Here is an 18,122-nt window from a genome sequence, read left to right as displayed (position 1 = left end):
GAGTCGCTAAAAACAAGTCGACTCCGACTCCCCGGTAGGTATGGAGAGAAGGTGCGTTTTGAATTTGCGGTCAAAGGAGGAAGTGAGAGCGGTTATCCACTATGAATGGGCACGTGGAGTATCAGGAACAGAAATTCATAACTGCCTTGTGAAAGTCTATGGGCCAGGTGTGATGTCGAAGCAAATGGTGCGGAGATGGTGTCGCACATTCAGTGATGGACATCAGCAAGTGGAGGACATACCGAGAGCTGGACGGACGCACATGGCCACTACAGATGCAAATGTCAGGAAGGTGGATGACATTATTAGAGCGAACCGGCGTATCACCATCGATGAAGTAGCGGAAGAACTTGGAATCTCACATGAGCGAGCTCAAAACATCATCCACGACATTCTTCGATACAGAAAAATGTCAGCACGATGGGTGCCCCAACAATTGACATCGACACACAAGGAACAACGCATGGGGGTCAGCCTGGAACATCTCGTGCGTTACCATGAAGATGGCAATGACTTTCTGTTTTGGATTGTGACGGGGGATGAAACGTGGGTCCACCATTTCACGCCAGAATCGAAGGCCGCATCTATGGAGTGGAAACATACGTCATCACCTGTTCGAAAGAAGTTCAAGACAACTCCCTCTGCAGGTAGAGTGCTCCTCACAGTTTTCTGGGACGCCCAAGTAGTTTTGCTGCTGGACTTTTTGGAGGTTGGAACCATCAATGCTACGCGCTACTGTGACACCCTGTCGAAATTGAAAGAGGCGATTCGGAAAAAGCGGCCTGGCCTTCTCACATCTGGCGTTCTGCTGTTGGATGACAATGCCAGACCACATTCGGCGACGGCAACACAAAAGCATATTGCAACTCTTGGTTGGGAGCGCCTACACCATCCACCATATAGTCCTGATCTCCCACCAGGCGACTTCCATCTGTTTCCGGCTTTGAAGAAAAATCTCGGGGGAAGGCGCTTTGGAAGCAATACTGAAGTGAAACAAGCCGTTCAACGCTTCTTCCATATGCAAAGCCCTGATTTTTTCCTGGAGGGCTTTTTGAAGCTTATCAAGCGATATGACAAATGTCTCAATGTACTTGGTACCTATCTGGAAAAATAAAGGTATGTCATATCTTTAATGTCTCATTCTATTTTTTGACTTTCATACACAACTCTGACCACAGTCGACAGGGGAAACTTATTTTTCAACTTACCGTCGTAATGGCAAACTGAGTTTTAAATGAAATTAAAAATGAACTGAAAAAATTAATGATACACTGAGTTATTATTTTTATTTATGAACTATATACATTAATAAATAGTTATTTTCTATTTTTTGACATATTAATAAATAAATATAAGGGAGGAGGATGGATGTGATATTTGCCTTTAGTGGTTAAGCTGATTCATTTAGTTACAAATTTCACTGGTAAATTTAGGTAAGCAGTAAAAGCAGCAAGAAGTTCCAAAATTGATGTCATTCTTAGGAAGCGAGCAGGAAAAGGAGCAATTATTGATCAAGCAAAGCAATAAAGAAGTACATATTTAATGATAAAGAGGTTGTTAGAATTAAGAACTTTTTTAGAAGATGTAGATAACCCTAATGTTTCACTATCAGAAAGACTGTGGAATGATCTTGTAGAATTGGAAACTCTTCTTTCTACACCGTCTATAGCCACAAAAAAGCTGCAATCTGAAGAATTGACAGGAGGCCAAAATGGGAGAATGTGATGTTTGTTCTTTCTGAAATGGAAGGTTTATTGCAGAAGGAATCATTTCTTTAATGAAGAAAAGAGAAACTAGTTTGCTAGACAATGAGATCTTGCTGCGATCAATATATGTAGATCCGAAACAGTGAATTTTCTTGGATGACGAACAAATTAAAAAGGCAAAGAAAGCCATCTATGAACTTTCATGAGGAATGAAATTATTCTCAGAACAATTGGAGAATTCGAATCAGGACAGTCAAACTGCAGACATTGCAATTGAGCCTCTATCATCCTTTTCCGTTGATGAATTAGATTTTGAGAAATATTTTTGGATAATATTGAAAATGCCAAGGGAAAGCGAATGAAAATAAAAAAAAAATAAAAAAAAAAAAAAAAACCAAGAGCCTTTAGATATAAGAATGAAAAAATACAAACAAGATTTCTAAACGGCCTATGAAGAAATAGTTACAGAGGTCTCTGGGTAACGTCAGTTTAAAAAAAAAAAACACCTTGTATATATATATATTATATGAGGGAGTCCGTAGTCGGTATTCTACCTGATGATTCTCCTATTTTTGGATCTACCTGAGATCCCCTCAAAATCATGTCCTTCGGGAAATTTCTTATGTTACTGAGAAGTACTGCTTTAAGCAGGAGAAAACCAGCAAACCACCTTAGTGTCTTAGTATCGGAGTCGGTCATTTTTCCCTACCAACTCCACAGCCCTGTTAGCAACATCCCACTCCAACCCAAGGAGATCAGATTCTATTCTAACCTCCTTGCTCCAACCAAATATTCCATTCCATGCTCCTTTAGGGCTTCATTTATTGCTTAGGTCAAACAGAAAAATGCTAACCTCCCAAAACTATTTAAAGGCTAAAAATATGATTGTGGCTAATACAAAACGACAAATACATTATCGCAATCACAACAAACACCACGTCATATACAAATATATTGATTGATGTATTAAAGGTTAATACATCAATCAATGTATTTGTCATGATGGCAATGAGATTCCCTAGCCGACAAGTGTTAGAAAGTGACACTCAGGAATCAATGTAAGAAAAGTCATTCAGTACACCTACTTTTCTTGAGAATTGCATTCTATTTTTCTGTATTTTACAAAAAGGAAAAAATTCTAAAAATTCAATCTTTTCTATTCTGGATATTGAATGTCTGGATTTCAGACTTAGTACATTACAAAGTCTGAAATCGGGACTTCGGCGATTCCGGATTTGGGTGTGTGTGTGTGTGATTATGGCAAAGCCTCGAGGGCTATCTGCCTAAGAGGAGGGATGCCTTCGTGGAGGACTTTCTAAGGGAAACTGGCTCGTATACACGTTACACATGGGGAAAACCACGAAAACACCCATGCAGCCAGCCCGTCCGGATTTGGGATTTTTCCAGACATTAGATCATCACTTTAAATCTAGTAAGATGACATGTAGAAATTATAAAATTAAAAATATGAAATCATGCTTTATGAAATAATGAAGTATTTATGATCTAAAGGGTATCAAAATTTACAAAAAAAAAAAAAAAAGTTTAATATTTATTTTTTTACTGTATTAAACATTTCTTACAATGTAAGTTGTTTAAGTTGCTTCGTTTTTTGTGCTAATACTTTCTCTTTAATTCTGTAGACAGACATAATTTCTTGTTTAGTTACGTTGTTGAAGTCCTGTAACTACTGTTTCGAGAATTCCGAATAACTTGTCAATCAAAATTTTCTCGTTTTCAGTAACTTCTCTGTCACTTTCTTCACCATCGGTAGCGGTACTTTCCGAATCTAGAACCATACTACAGATTTCGCCATTCATTAATTGATTGATGACTGAGAAGCAACTGTCATCACAGTGAAAAACTTCTTTTATATCATCGTCATTTATTACCGCTTCTCCACATTTCTTTACAGAATCCGTTAATTGGAAAATTTCACCTTGTTTTGCGATATCCGAAGACCTATAAAATTAGCGACTATCATCATCAAATTTAACTATTCTTCACTATACATATTTGGCTAAGCATCATGAGTTTGGCGACTAACGACAAGTTGTTCGGTTAAATTGTATATTGCTTCTTTTGTGCAGAGACAATTAAGCCTGAATTGTATTAGTTTAGTTATTTATTATACTTATGTCTATTTCTTGCACATGCTTAATCAGAGTTCTGAATAAATAAATTCCCACTAGAGTCGTAGCTAGGGTTTTCAGCGTCCAGGGACAACTGAAGATTTCGCGCCTCCTACTGCTTGCCAAGGATGGAAAACATTTAATTCTAAAATGTTGTAACATCAGTTTGGCGCCCCTCGGATTCTGCGCCCGGGGACAGATGCCCCCTTGCCCCCCTCTAGCTACGCCCCTGATTCCCACATATACTTAATCCTTATTTAGGCTCGGCGCTAGATATCTTACCGCCTGATGCAGTCTTTGTGGGTCCTAAATTTTGCGGCCATACTAGCAATGGCTCTGGTTCTGGGTTTGTGTGAATAACAAATCAGTTATTCTTAAATCAAACAGCCCTAAATGTAATCTTTGGGTCTATGAGTATCATCAACAAAATATATTTATAGCATATGGAGAGAAATTTTCCGTCGTCAACATTTTTTAGCGCACCGTAATCATCGCCAAGCGTAATGTCAATATAAAAGGTTACCGTACTCCTTTAGTATTCTATTACTAAAATAAAAATTAAAAAAAAAATTTTTTTAGGCATCGCTACATGAGTCTATACTCAAGTTGTCATGTTTTGATAAACATGCAGTGATGAAAGGAAGATATAATAAATAATGATTCTGCAGGTTGGCGTCAGATCAACTATATAGTATCTACGTAAAATTTTTCGGTTTGAGATGTGTGCTAAGCAGATACGCAGCAACAGAGCCAAATTACTCAACGTACAAATTTATGCTAAAATAATTGTTTCTTCAATAAGAAGATGGTACTTTTCCGTTTCGCCGACGCAAATCTCGACAAGCAGACTTTGTTGGGGATAGCATATAGTATACACATGAAAAATTTTAACAAATGTTAGTTCTAAGAATTTTTAATTTTGAAGGCATAAACATTTTAATATGATTTAAAATTTTGTAAAAAGCCAGTAAATAAAGACAATAAATTTGTAAAAAGACTTTAATTTAAAATTTACTATGCTTTCATGGTTCAACATTCTGATTCGCCAGTTCGTATCACGTGACCCCAAGTGATCTCATTTCACGTAAACTATACTACAAAAATCTAATTTTTCTCAGTAATTATCTACATTAATTTCAAGTTAAATCTTAATTTGGAATACAAATTTAAATGCAAGAATTATTTCAATTCGTACGAATAGCTTACTCAGAAATTATGTAAAAGTGCAGTGCTTTACTTCGCTAGTGCATTCCCATTTATAATTAATGAATTTAACCCTTGACTTTGCCTTTTCTATATTTTCGGGTGAGAGGTGTGATTGCATCCTATAATTGACTTTTGAATTGACCGTGAATGGTCTTAGAGCATAAAACTTAACTATCTAGGTAAAAATATTGTAATTGTATGCCAGTATTGAAAGAAACAATCAATCTGATAAGAAATTGCTGCGACTAGTTTTGAAAATGAAGCGTAAAAGCTTACCAGCGAAGATATTCCGTTTGGCATCAGTTGTATAATTATTGGCGACTTTATGGTTTGCGCTGGCAAAACGGAAAAGTACTAAGAAAGTATTTTATTTAGTGTCAAAGTGAAATTAAGAATCGGGACTCTCCAGATGTTTTATTATGCGCGGAGGGGGGAATCAAATGCGCATGCGTAAAGCCTACGAAAAAACGTTGTTTGTGGTTTTGAGGTCCGGATTTTAGCAAGAAGGTTAGAATACACAGCCAACTCTATAATGGCCTTGAAGCGCAAAAGTCACGTGATCAAGATGGTCGATTTGTTCTGACCAAGGAGGTCAAAGGTCTATTCTAACTAGTGCTGTAGAAGTAACGAGAAATTGTGTACCCGTATGTATTCGTTACTCGGTGAACCAGTACTCGTTACTTTTGTATCGTTACTCGTTACTTTCGGTAAAATCGATCGGTATTCGTATCCTGAGCCTATTTTATCGGTATACGGCCCTATGCGATAGGAAGTTTCGCGTCGTATTTTTGGATACAAATAATTCACCTCCTTTTGTGGTGTCTCAGAAGTCAGAAGCGCCTATGGAAGGCCGTCAGAAAAAAATAAAATAAAAAATAAATAACGAAATAAAATAAATATTACAATAATAACATTAATTAGTAATTAAAATACTAAAAAATTACTTATTAAAAAACTTAATAATTAAAATAATAAAAAATAGTGATTAAAGTAATGAATAATTAAAGTAACATAATAATTAGCAACTGAAATAAAATACTTAATAAAATAATAAAATAATACTTAATAATAAGTAAAATTTAACAAAAATGTAAAGACAAATAAAAATTAAAATAATTCTTAAATTTATGATGAATTGTTAAATTATAAAGTAAAATACCAGACCTTGTCTTATTGGCTTAGTACTTTTTCGTCCTTTCTCATTTCATCCCAGCTCCAAAAAGTGTCATTTCGTTCGCTGCCTTCCCCCGCCAATTCCCTCTTTTCCGTTTCATCCGCTATTTGAAAAATAGGTGTTTACCTGTTTCTACTTCGACTTAGCTTTTGATTTCTAATACTATTTATTATTTTATGCAGACGAATTATGCTGAGCAGAACAATGAATTTCAGACGTGCTCAGAAGGTGTTGTATCTGAATATAATATCGTGGTCTTAAAAAGGTGATGTTCACTACCAATGTTTGTTTATGTTCTCAAAAATACAGATTTCTTAGAAAGTGACCTCTTAGAGATGTCGTAATTAGATGATTTGCTATAACTATTTTCTAATAGTTAACGGAATTAATGTAATTTAGTGTCAATAACTCGAAGAAGCAAGTTTAAATACGGTGCAACAAAAATACAGAAGTATTTTAAATGACTAAAATATTCATATTTTGTCAATGTCAAATTTTAAAAAGAATAATTTTGGACAAATTATGAAATCTAACTTTTAATGTTGTCTTCTGGTTCCTATATTTATAGCTGGCAAAGTTTTATACTCGTTATGAAAAAATAAAAATACAAGAAGTTTGAGTCCCGTAGACAGAGATTGACCGGGAAATTTAATTTCGAAATTTGCAGTCTTTGATGCCATTTGTAACTTGCCTTCGGGTATCGCTTAATTAAGTTAGAATAATTCGAGGAAATAAATTTAAATGAAGTGCAGCAAAAATAAGCATAATTTAAAAAGTTATGCGGTAGCCATATCAAATTTCACTTTTCATAATGACAATAAAACTTTCCCAAATACAAATAAAGAAACTGGATTGGTGTTGGTGTATTTAATTATGGCAAAGCACACTAGGGCTATCTGCCTAAAGGGAGGGATGCCTTCGTGGAGGACTTTCTAAGGGAAATGGCTTGTATACACGTTACACATGGCGAAAACCACGAAAACACCCATGCAGCCAACCCGTTCGCGGGATTCGAACCTCAGACCGAACTACCAGTGTTCAACGACGTTACCGCTCGGCCGCTGGTGGGCTAAAGAAATTGGGAGACCGCATTAAAGATTAGATTTCGTTATTTGTCTGTTATTCGTTATTTCGTTTGCTGCTGCTCCCCATTCCTTTCATCAGAACCGCTAATGACGAAAGGGTGAATTTCTAGTAAAGCATGTATATTAATGTTCATTATACATTTGTCACATTTTTGCTTTCTTTCAAAACAGCGATAATGTGATTCTGTTGCTTTAGAAATTAATAAAATGGACCCTATGTTATAAAAACCTAATTATATTCAGATACACGCCTTTTGCACATGTTTGAAATCCATTATTCTAATCAGAATGCCTACAGAAAATATTGAATCAATATTAGAAATCAAAAGCTAAGTGAGAATGAAGTAGTAAGAGTCATGTCGTATAACCTGGTTTAATTGAAGAAAACAGGTGCTTGCTTTATCGAAAAGTGAACACCTATTTTTCAAACAGAGAAGAACCCACCAGCGCTCGAGCGGCAAAGTCGCTGAAGACTAATAGTTCAGTCCAGGGTTCAATTCCCGGCTAACGGCTGGCTGCACGGGCATTTTCGGGGTTTTCCCCATGTATAACTTGCATATGAGCCAGTTTCCTTTAAAAAGTCCTCCACGAAGGCATCCCTTCCCTTAGGCAATAGCCCTAAGTCGTAACCAAATAATCCGAAACCGAAAAAAAGGGAATTGGTGGGGGAAGGCAGCGACGAAACATCGTTTTAGAAGAATAGGCTACATCAGCGTTTCCCAACCTTTTTTGGCCAAGGCACACTTGTCGCGGGGAAAAAAATCACGAGGCACACCACCATTAGAAAATGTTAAAAAATTAATTCTGTGCCTATATTGACTATAATAAAGTAATTCTCTTGAATAGGAATCAAATAAGCACAAAGAAAGTATTTTATAATTACTTTATTATGAAATATTAAGTAAACAGAATAGTGAAAAATTATAAAATACTTTAAGTGCGAAACCTGGGCCTGTTTGGCTGAACACAAAGCTGATATTTTGGCTGGAATCGAAGAAAGACACACACGTAGCTCTTCGTCAACAGTTCTCAGTCTCTCTCTGTATTTGGTTTTCATAGCAATCATGCTTGAAAAGCTAATCTCACACAGATATGTAGTGGAAAAAGGGAGCAATGTCAAAATAGCTTTGTTTGCCAGAATGGGGAACTCCTTGGCAGTATCCAACCAAAAACTGTCCAAAGGTAGATCAGCAAATCTTAGCTTGCAACCACGATTTTGTCTCAGTTCAATTAGTTCCTCCTGCTCCTGTAAAGTCATTTCCTTTCCAACAACTGATGCTGAGCTATAAGGGTCCCTAACCCAGTCAAGGCATTAAGTGGAGACTGAAGAGAAATAAAATGACAACTTCTCCTCAAGAGTTTTTAAATGCTTAACTATTATCTCACACAGTGCAGCAGTGTGAACACCTTGCCATTGCATGGTGAATGTGAACATTTCAAGATTGCCACTTTCCACGTGTTGATGCCAGAGTTGCACCTTCGAACGGAATCCATTTATTTTATCTGTACTTGTAAGCAGGTTTTCATTTCGGCCTTGCATTCGGGTGTTCAATTCATTCAGATGATGAAATATATCTGCCAGGTATGCCAGCCTTGCACACCACACATCACTTGCAAGCTGCTTTGCGTAATCTGACCCCTCATTTGTCAGAAACACTTTAAATTCCTCCCGCAGCTCATACACACGAACCAAGACCTTGCCACGCGACAACCACCGGACCTCCGTATGAAACAGCAAGGTTTTATGCTTTGCTCCCATCTCCTCACACAAAGCTGCAAATATGCAACTTTTCATGGGTCGTGACTTTACAATGTTTACCATGCGCACAACATCATCCAACACATGAACTAAGGCTGATGTTAAAGTCTTGGCTACGAGGGCCTCGCGGTGTAAAAAACAATGCGTAATAATCACATCTGGATTTCTTTCCTTCACTCTGCTTACAAAGCCTTTGGTGCGCCCGACCATGGCTGCAGCTCCATCGGTGCAGACACTTGTGCAGTTTTCCCACTTAAGTCCTCCTTGTTCAAGGTATTCTGATGTGACCCGAAAAATTTCTTCTCCTGTTGTTTTTTCTGGCAATACCTTGCAAAAAAAGAAGTTTTCTCTAATTGTATCACCATCAACAAAACGCACATTAGCTAAGAATTGAGCATGTCCACTGATATCAGTAGACTCGTCAAGTTGCAATGAAAATTTCTCACTGATACGGATCTTTTCCAAAACCACACTTTCGATGTCTGCAGACATGTCATTAATACGTCTGGAAATTGTGTTGTTTGAGAGAGGGACTTTGGCTGTTTCCTTTGCTGCTTCAGGTCCGAGCATCTCCTCTACAATAGCTTTGCAGGCAGGAAGTATTAATGTCTCTGCCACAGTGTGCGACTTTTTTGTCTTGGCTATATCAGCAACTTGATAGCTAGCTTTAAGAGCTCTTTCATTTACCTTTGTTGTTTTTCTCATAAAAGTTGCCTGTTTCTCCATGTTGTCACGCAGGCGAACAAAATAGTCCACTTTCTTGTTTTGAAGCAAAGGGTGTTTCGTTTGGAGATGGCGTTTAAGTTTGCTTGGGACCATAGCACTGTTAGCTAGCTTTTCACCACACACCACGCACAGTGGAGTTGGTTTGTGTTCATCTCCAGTGAAAGTAAATCCAACTGAAATATAGCTTTCGCTATATTGCCTTGCGCCAGAGAATTTAACCATCTTTGCTTTCTTTTGACCCCCACTCATACTCGGGCTCTCATCTGGCTCCAGATTTTGTTCAGAGTCCAGTTCTTTCCTTTTCAAAAACTTGTCCATCACTGCAGTATCAGTGTCTCTCTCCTCACAGCAGCCGTTGTCTCTCTGACACTGTGTGAGGCGTCTGCCTGCGTCTCATGGGGGCGGGGACACGGCGGACACTTGTCAAGATTGGCAGGGGGAGGAGTTATAGCACTGCACAGCGCCGTGACCACCTATGACATTGGCAGGGGGAGTGACGGGAGGAGTTATAGCGGGCGAACAGCACCGTGACACCCAGACCCGCGGCACACCACGGTGCTTCAGACGGCACACTGGTGTGCCGCGGAACAGCGGTTGGGAACCGCTGGGCTACATAACCAAATTTCTATCTACACTCTGGTAAACAGTACATTATTTGCTCATCAAGGGCCTAAATTTAGCTAATGCTTGGCTTGGTTCTTAAATTGCAATTTCAGCCACAGCCCCCAAACCAGACGATGTCTGGTATTTTATTTCATTACTTAGTTGTTCATCATTAATTTAAGAATTAATTAAATTTTCATTTGTCTTTACATTTTTATTGAATTATAATAATAATTATTTAATATTCTAGTTGTTAATTATTTTATTATTGCATTAGTTATTTTATTTGTTTTTTATTTATATTTATTTATTTATTTATTCATCTTTACTGATGGCCTTCCATAGAGCTCCAGCACTTCTAATTTTAAAAATTAAGTCCTGACTACAACCAACGATTGCGAAAATAAAAGCCAAGTAACTTACTTAGTGATAAATAAATAAAATAAAAACCAAGGCTTTTATTTTTGCCTTACTTGGCTTTTATTTTATATTTATATACATATAAATGTGTGTGTACTTTACATTTAATTATAATGATATATATATATGTACTTTACATTTAATTATAATTTATTTAAAATATACATATTTACGTATTGTAGTATTACCGATTGCAATAAAAAGGGAGGTGCACATCTAGATGTTATAATGGGCTCATATACAAAATTTCTAATCGTTTTTGAGTTATGTGAAATGCATATATACGTACTTACACATCACGAAAAAAGTCCCTTTCAAGTATCAACTTAATCATAATCATTAGTCATAAGTATCAGCTTAGAGTAAATGGGATTACATTAACAATCCGTTTCTGGGGGAAAAAAAAAAAAAAAAAAAAATTGTGTTTGTATGTACAGACGTCACCCAAAAAATAGTTCACATGGATTCCGTAATCGTCAAAAATGGATATTTCCGTTGAAATATGATACCCAAAAATTTTTCTCGATTACAATACTTACTTCCTTTTTATTTCTCGATTACAATACTTACTCCTAAGTAAAGAACTTATATTAACCTACATATTCTTATTTAAACAATACCTAAGTGCAGTATATAAATATTTCAAATCAATAAAATCTCCCTATGGCACGCTCAAGAAAAAAAATCAATAATCATCTAAATTTTCAAATTACAGACATAATATGCGCTATAAATCTAAATGTAAAAAGCGAATACAAAATAACGCTTCACGCTATCAAAATTGATCATTTTCTTAAATATCAACAACTAAACAATATTTCAACTAAAACACATAATGTGAACAAGAGTTTGCCCGATGAGTTAACCAAAAAAATTCGAAATTATCAATGAAAAATGTGGCACACGGGTATTGTTAGCAAATGTATCATTCGTATTCGAACAGCAACCGCATCATTCGTATTCGCATAGAAACCGCATCATACGTATTCGTATAGCAACCGCATCATTCGTACTCGAATAAACCGCATCGTACGACAGATGCGAGTAACGAAATGAATTTGTGAGTACCGAATCGGTACTTCGAGACAACCGTTGTACCCGTTACTCGGTAACGAATACATGCGGTTTGCTACAAGGAGGTTAGAATAGAAGGAGGGAAGGTTCAGCTCAAACGGTGAAGCTTGGCGGCCATCTTCCTGTTATCACCGTGACTGGTGCAAGGAAATCTGTCATTGCAACATTTTTTCCTTTTCTTTTTGAAGCATGTCAGCTTGTATTGCATATGGATGCACAAATAGATTCTCGAAAAAAATTCCGGGCATTATTTTTCACACGTAAGTATCAATTTTCTTTTTTATGTAATATGACAACTATATCAAAAAATATCACAATGTCATGTGGTTTTCTATCCAGATGTGAAAAAAAAAGGACTTAAAATAGGTTATTTAATATAACTATAATCAAAATATATTAAATACATTTTAATGTTTCTGTTTATAGCTGGTATCTTTGTTCCTTAAGATACAATGCTATATGGTAGGATTTAAATTGTATAATTTGAACGTTTTAGTTAATTCGTTTTATAACTTTCATGAAAAGTAAGAAATCAATTGTTACTATTTTTATTAATTGTAAAGGTGTTAAATAAAGCAATGCTTTTCTTTATATATTAATTATTATTCATTTTTTTAAGTTAAGATAAACTGTTCTGTTGTTAAAAATTTTTTGCATAAACTTACAAATTTCTGGGCAGTATAGTGATAAAATTAAGTAAAATATTTACACAATTGAACATGTGGAAAGATGTATCCAAAAACTTATATAGGTGTATTTCTGTAATTCAACTTAATTAAAGGCAGTTTCTTTGAGATTAATAAATATGAAATGCGCATAAACTGAAATCAATGAATTCACATAAATCTGTTTTATTTTATTAAGATTTATTTTCTAACCTAAGCAAATCCGTGAAATATGCAGAAACATCATTTTTTAAAGGCTTAAATGTTATGCGCATGCATTTAGATTTCGAACTATTTCTTAATAATTTGCTGTACATAGTAAATTATGGATATCATCTTTATTACTTTAAAACAAAAATTCAACAATAGCGAGGGATTTCATTATAAATTTAACATATTTTTACTGGAAAATAAATGCACGGAACAGCTTAGAAACACGTACATGTCACTGCCGTAATGCAATGTTTTGAAGTCACAAACATGGACGCCGCTTGTTCGGCGGAGTTTCATTCCCCGATAGTGGAGGAAACTACGAACCCTCCCTCCTTCTATTCTAACCTCCTTGGTTTGCTACAGCTCTAATTCTAACCCCCTTGGTTCTTATGGTAGCGTGTGGCTACGAAACTGTGGTCGTGAATTTTGTGGATATATATTTTGCCATTAGTGTTATGTAAGTAGATTATTTTGGTATTCTAAGTGATTTTAAATAACGTGAGCTTTATGTAATGGTAAATAATAGTTTTATCTATATTTCTTTTATATATTTTTAATTTTTAGATTTATTTGGGAAAATATGTAGCTGTTTTCAAGCCTATGCAAGTGTTTCGTTTTAACAGCGAATGCATTTACTTTAGTTTGAACATTTTGAGCAGTATTGGTTTGACTATTTGTTTGGAAATCAGGAATTCTTTATTATTTTTGATTATTTGTTTCTAATAACATATTGGAATACAGAATGCCTCGACATTGCAGTGTATTTGGCTGCAAATCCAATTACGACAAAAATGAGAATGTCACTACTTACTCTTTACCTAAATTACCTAAAAGAAGAGCTCAATGGTTAAGGAAAATTCCGAGAGATTTAAGCAAATTAAAAAAACCCGTAATTTGTATAAAACATTTTGATGAATCACAGATAATAAGAAAGGACTGTGTAATCTATAAAAATGAATATAAAGAATATGACAGAAAAAATCCCTGGTCTCATTCAAGGTGCTGTGCCATGTATATTTGAAAATGCTCCCTCATATTTAAGTACAAATAAATCCGAACCTCGCAGACTTGTTGATGTAGAAGAAGTAAATTATAAGAAAACCATTCAGGAAAGTTTACTTCAGCAGAAAGCTGATTTAGAAAAAAGTGCATTAAAATGTCCTCAAGATGTGGTCAATTACTTTCGGGAAAACATATGTAAATATAAAAATAAATGGTTTTACTTAGATGACGATGATGATGATATAATTCGCTTATGTTTATATGCAGCTCATGAAAATTGTCCAAAAATTTTGGGATGCATCATTATAAGTACTGACATGAATTTGAGGTATACATTGAAAATCGGAAAGAAAGTAAGAAGAAATTTTCAAAATCACCCGTTGTTGATACAATTTCAGTATTACATGATTTAATGAACAATGTTGAAACTTCTGTTACTAATACAACATTTCCATCTGTGTTAGAATCAGCAATTACATTACTAAATTCTGTTGATTGTAATTTAGATAATTCTGAACATATTTCTTTTATAATAGAGCAATTAAAATTGTTAAGAGTATCAAAAAATAATAGGCGTTACAGTAATAGAACTTTAATTTTAGCTTCAACATTATTTGTGCAATCTTCTTCGGCATACAATGCTTTACTAAACTGCGACTATTTGTGCATTCCAAGTACTCGAGTCTTACGCAATATTATGAGTAGTTATTCATTGTCAAAATTAAGTTTGGCTGGCAGCAATAATTGTTTAGAGAGGAAAAAATGTTTTCTTAATGAACAAGAACTTGTAGTAAATGTTTTATTAGATGAAATTTACATTCAGCCTATGTTCAACTTTAAAGGTGGTTCTATTTATGGAGGTTCTCATGATAAACCAGCACTTGCTGCCAAAACAGCTCAGGTTTTCATGATAACATCAGTTTTTTCTTCATATAAGGATGTAGTTAGTATTGTTCCAGTTAATGGATTGCAAGCTAATGAGTTACAAGATATGATTCAGCAGATTTTAATAGCATTAGAAAATATAGGATTTAAAGTTGTTTGTTTGATTTCTGATAATAATGCTGTGAATAAACGCACATTTGAACTAATGACCCCTAATAAAACTTTGCAGCCATATATTAAGCACCCTTTAGATGATTCAAGGCTTCTCTTCTTTCTTTTTGAAACAGTTCATATGTTAAAATCAGTACGCAATAATTGGTGCAACAAAAAATTAATTACATTTCCTGATCTAGAAAATAATGATATTTTAAAGAAAGCTAACTTTAAGCATTTGGAAATCATGTATGATATAGAGAAATCTTCCATTGTTAAATATGGCCATTTACTTACAAATAAAGCTCTTTATCCTTCAACAATTCAGAAACAAAACGTGAAAACTAACACTTCAAGTCTTAAATGAAAAAAACATAGCAGCATTAAAATGTATATCAAAGGATCATGCAGATGTTTTTGTGAACTCAGATGAAACTTGTGATTTTATTTCAGTATTCACAACATGGTGGAAAATTGTAAACTGTAAAAGCAATTTTGAAAGTAAGCTCTTTAATGATAAATTTCGTGGTGCTATTAACTCTCAGAATGTTGAGCAGATTAATTTCTTAAAGAAACTAGTATTGTGGCTTAAGATATGAAAACAGTCTGTTCCAATAAAAGAAACTTTATCACCACAAACATTTCAGGCATTGATAATAACTACAGATGCATTCATTCAATTGATTTCATATTTGTGTCAAAAGTATGAGGCTGAATACATATTATTAGGAAAATTTCAAACTGATGCTCTTGAATCACATTTTGGAATGTATCGGCAAATGTCAGGTTCAAATTATTACATAAATTACCTACAATTATTAGAAAGTAAGAAGAAGCTTCGTTTTAAAAGCAATATTATAATTTCATCATCAAATATCAATATCCCTTTAACTTTTCTTTTACCAGATTATGACAAGTATTCTATCTTTACCTTTGTGAATATTGATGATTATTCAAATTTACTAGTTAATGATTTTTCTACAGAAAATGTTCCTTCTGATATTTTACCAGTGCTAGTTTATATTTCAGGTTATGCTTCCATGAAAGAATTAAGGGTGGTAAAATGCAGTATTTGCCAGGACTGGTTGCAAAGTGTTCATTCGGTAGATATAGCAGATGTTATTTTTGGTTTTCTTAAAGAATTAGATAAGGGGAAATTAACTTTACCGTCTGAAGTTGCTTTACTAACATCTTCAATTGTACATTTCTTATTTGGTGGAATTCTCGAAAGCATGGAAGATACATTTCTTATATCGGTAAAGCAACTGGGTATTTTATATAAGTTATCTTGCATACAGTTAGGTAGAATTAACTTTAATTTAACAGATACATAACTTGTAAAATAATGTTAAATAATTACACAAAATATAAAAATGACAAAATTAATATAATGTTCATATAAAAAAGTTAAGAAATTTACCAGTTAATTTCAGTTAATAAGTCACAACTGTTTGTTTTTATGTATGCTTCTGCATAAATGATGTATGATATGTAGGATGTGTGTATATGGCACAGCTCCAAGTTTTATGAATCTATTTTTGATAGTAGAATAGGCCTGCAATTTGGGGACACCACTGTAAAAAAAAAAAAAAAAAAAAAAAAAAAAAAGGAGCCTAGTCACTTACCTCTTCGGTGGTTTGGAAAAAGTGATACAACATAAAATTGGAGCTGGCACAAATAGAAGGTTTCCTTTTTTATGAATGTAATTAGCATTTAATTTGCCAAAATTTTCTTGAAAGATTTATTTATAGCATAACATGCATGTAAGTTTGTTTTTATACACAAATTTCCTAGCATTTAAGGAATTTTTAATTCATTTCCCTGTTTTGATAAAATTGTGATATTTAAGTTTTTATTAGTGAATGAAGTGAAGAGAGATGACTATGAATATTTGCATTCTAAAAATTTATATAGCTGATGCGATGGGAGCGGCATGAATTTTTACAAAATATTCTGCTCTTAATATTTATTTTAGTGTTAAGAAAATCTAAATAAAATTTATATCTATAAACCTATTGAATTTTTCCCCTTTTGTGGATTTTATATTATTTTGGAAACAAATTTGATTTAGATTACATAAATGGATTCCATTTTTATTAAAATTGCAGAAATAAAGTTTTTATCTGGTGATTCTCAATGATATTTTTAGTTACATAAACAAAGTACAATTGTTTTAAAAATTATTGAAAATATTCATTTTACCGGCTGTGAAAATATTACACTATGAAAAATTTAATGCAAGTCATGCGACCTAGTCACGTTTATTAATTTTACTTATATTTATATTAAGAGAAAACTATTATTTTTGGCAAGTTAAGTTTCGCGCTTATAGCGAAGAGAAAAAGATCGACTATTTTGATCACGTGACCTTCCGAAACTGATTTCGCTTCAAGGCCATGATAGAGTTGGCTGTGGTTAGAATAGAAGGAGGGAAGGTTCAACTCAAGTGGTGAAGCTTGGTGGCCATGTTCCTGTTATCAGTGTGACTTGTGCAAGGAAGTCTGTAATTGCAATATTTTTTTTTTTCTGTTCTTTTTGAAGCATGTCTGCTTGTGTTGTATATGGATGTACAAACAGATTTTCGAAAAAGATTCCTGGGATTACTTTTCATGCGTAAATATTGATTTTCTTTTCTTTTTTTTTTTTTTTTTTTTTTTTTTTTATGTAATTTGATAACTATGGTAAAAAATAACACAATGTCATGTTGTTTTCTTTCCAGATGTGAACAAAAGGACTTAGTAATAATCAAAATATGTTAAATACATTTTAATGTTTCTCTTTATAGCTGGCATCTTTGTTCCTTAACATACAATGATGTATGCTAGGATTTAAATTGTATAATTTGAATGTTTTAGGTAATTCGTTTGATAATTTTCATGAAAAGTAAGACACCAATTGTTACTATTTTTATGAATTGTAAAGGTGTTAAATAAAGTCATGCTTTTCTTTATGTGTTAATTATTATTTAAGTTTTGTGAACTGTTAGGAATATAATTTGTGCATTTGATCAAGATAAACTATCTTTTCTGTTGTTAATTTTTTTTTTTTTTTTTTTTTTTTTTTTTGCATAAATTTACAAATTTGTAGGCAGTATAGCGATAAAAGTAAATATTTACACAACTGAACATGTGGAAAGATGTATCCAAAAATATAGGTATAGGTATATTTCTGCAATTCAAGGCTGAATTGCAGAATTCTTTGAGATTCATAAATATGAAACTTGCATAAACTGAAATCACTGAATTTACATAAATCTGTTTTATTTTATTAATATTTATTTTCTTGTTGTTGGTTGTGAAAAGAATCTATTTAAAACTTT

At 33.9% G+C, this 18,122-nt stretch overlaps 1 protein-coding gene across 1 annotated transcript in view; it reads left to right on the top strand.

Moving 5' to 3' along the window:
• LOC118196226 (uncharacterized) overlaps nucleotides 1–18,122 on the top strand; it is a 78,612-nt gene that overhangs the window by 30,064 nt on the left and 30,426 nt on the right. The gene's annotated exons all lie outside the window — the stretch shown is intronic.

The sequence above is a fragment of the Stegodyphus dumicola genome, chromosome 6 (genome assembly GCF_044657685.1).
Source record: "Stegodyphus dumicola isolate Sdum_Otavi_A_Nest chromosome 6, ASM4465768v1".
In the NCBI taxonomy this organism is placed as follows: domain Eukaryota; kingdom Metazoa; phylum Arthropoda; class Arachnida; order Araneae; family Eresidae; genus Stegodyphus; species Stegodyphus dumicola.
Note: the sequence above shows the minus strand (reverse complement) of the source record. Positions and strands in the feature narration are given on the sequence as shown.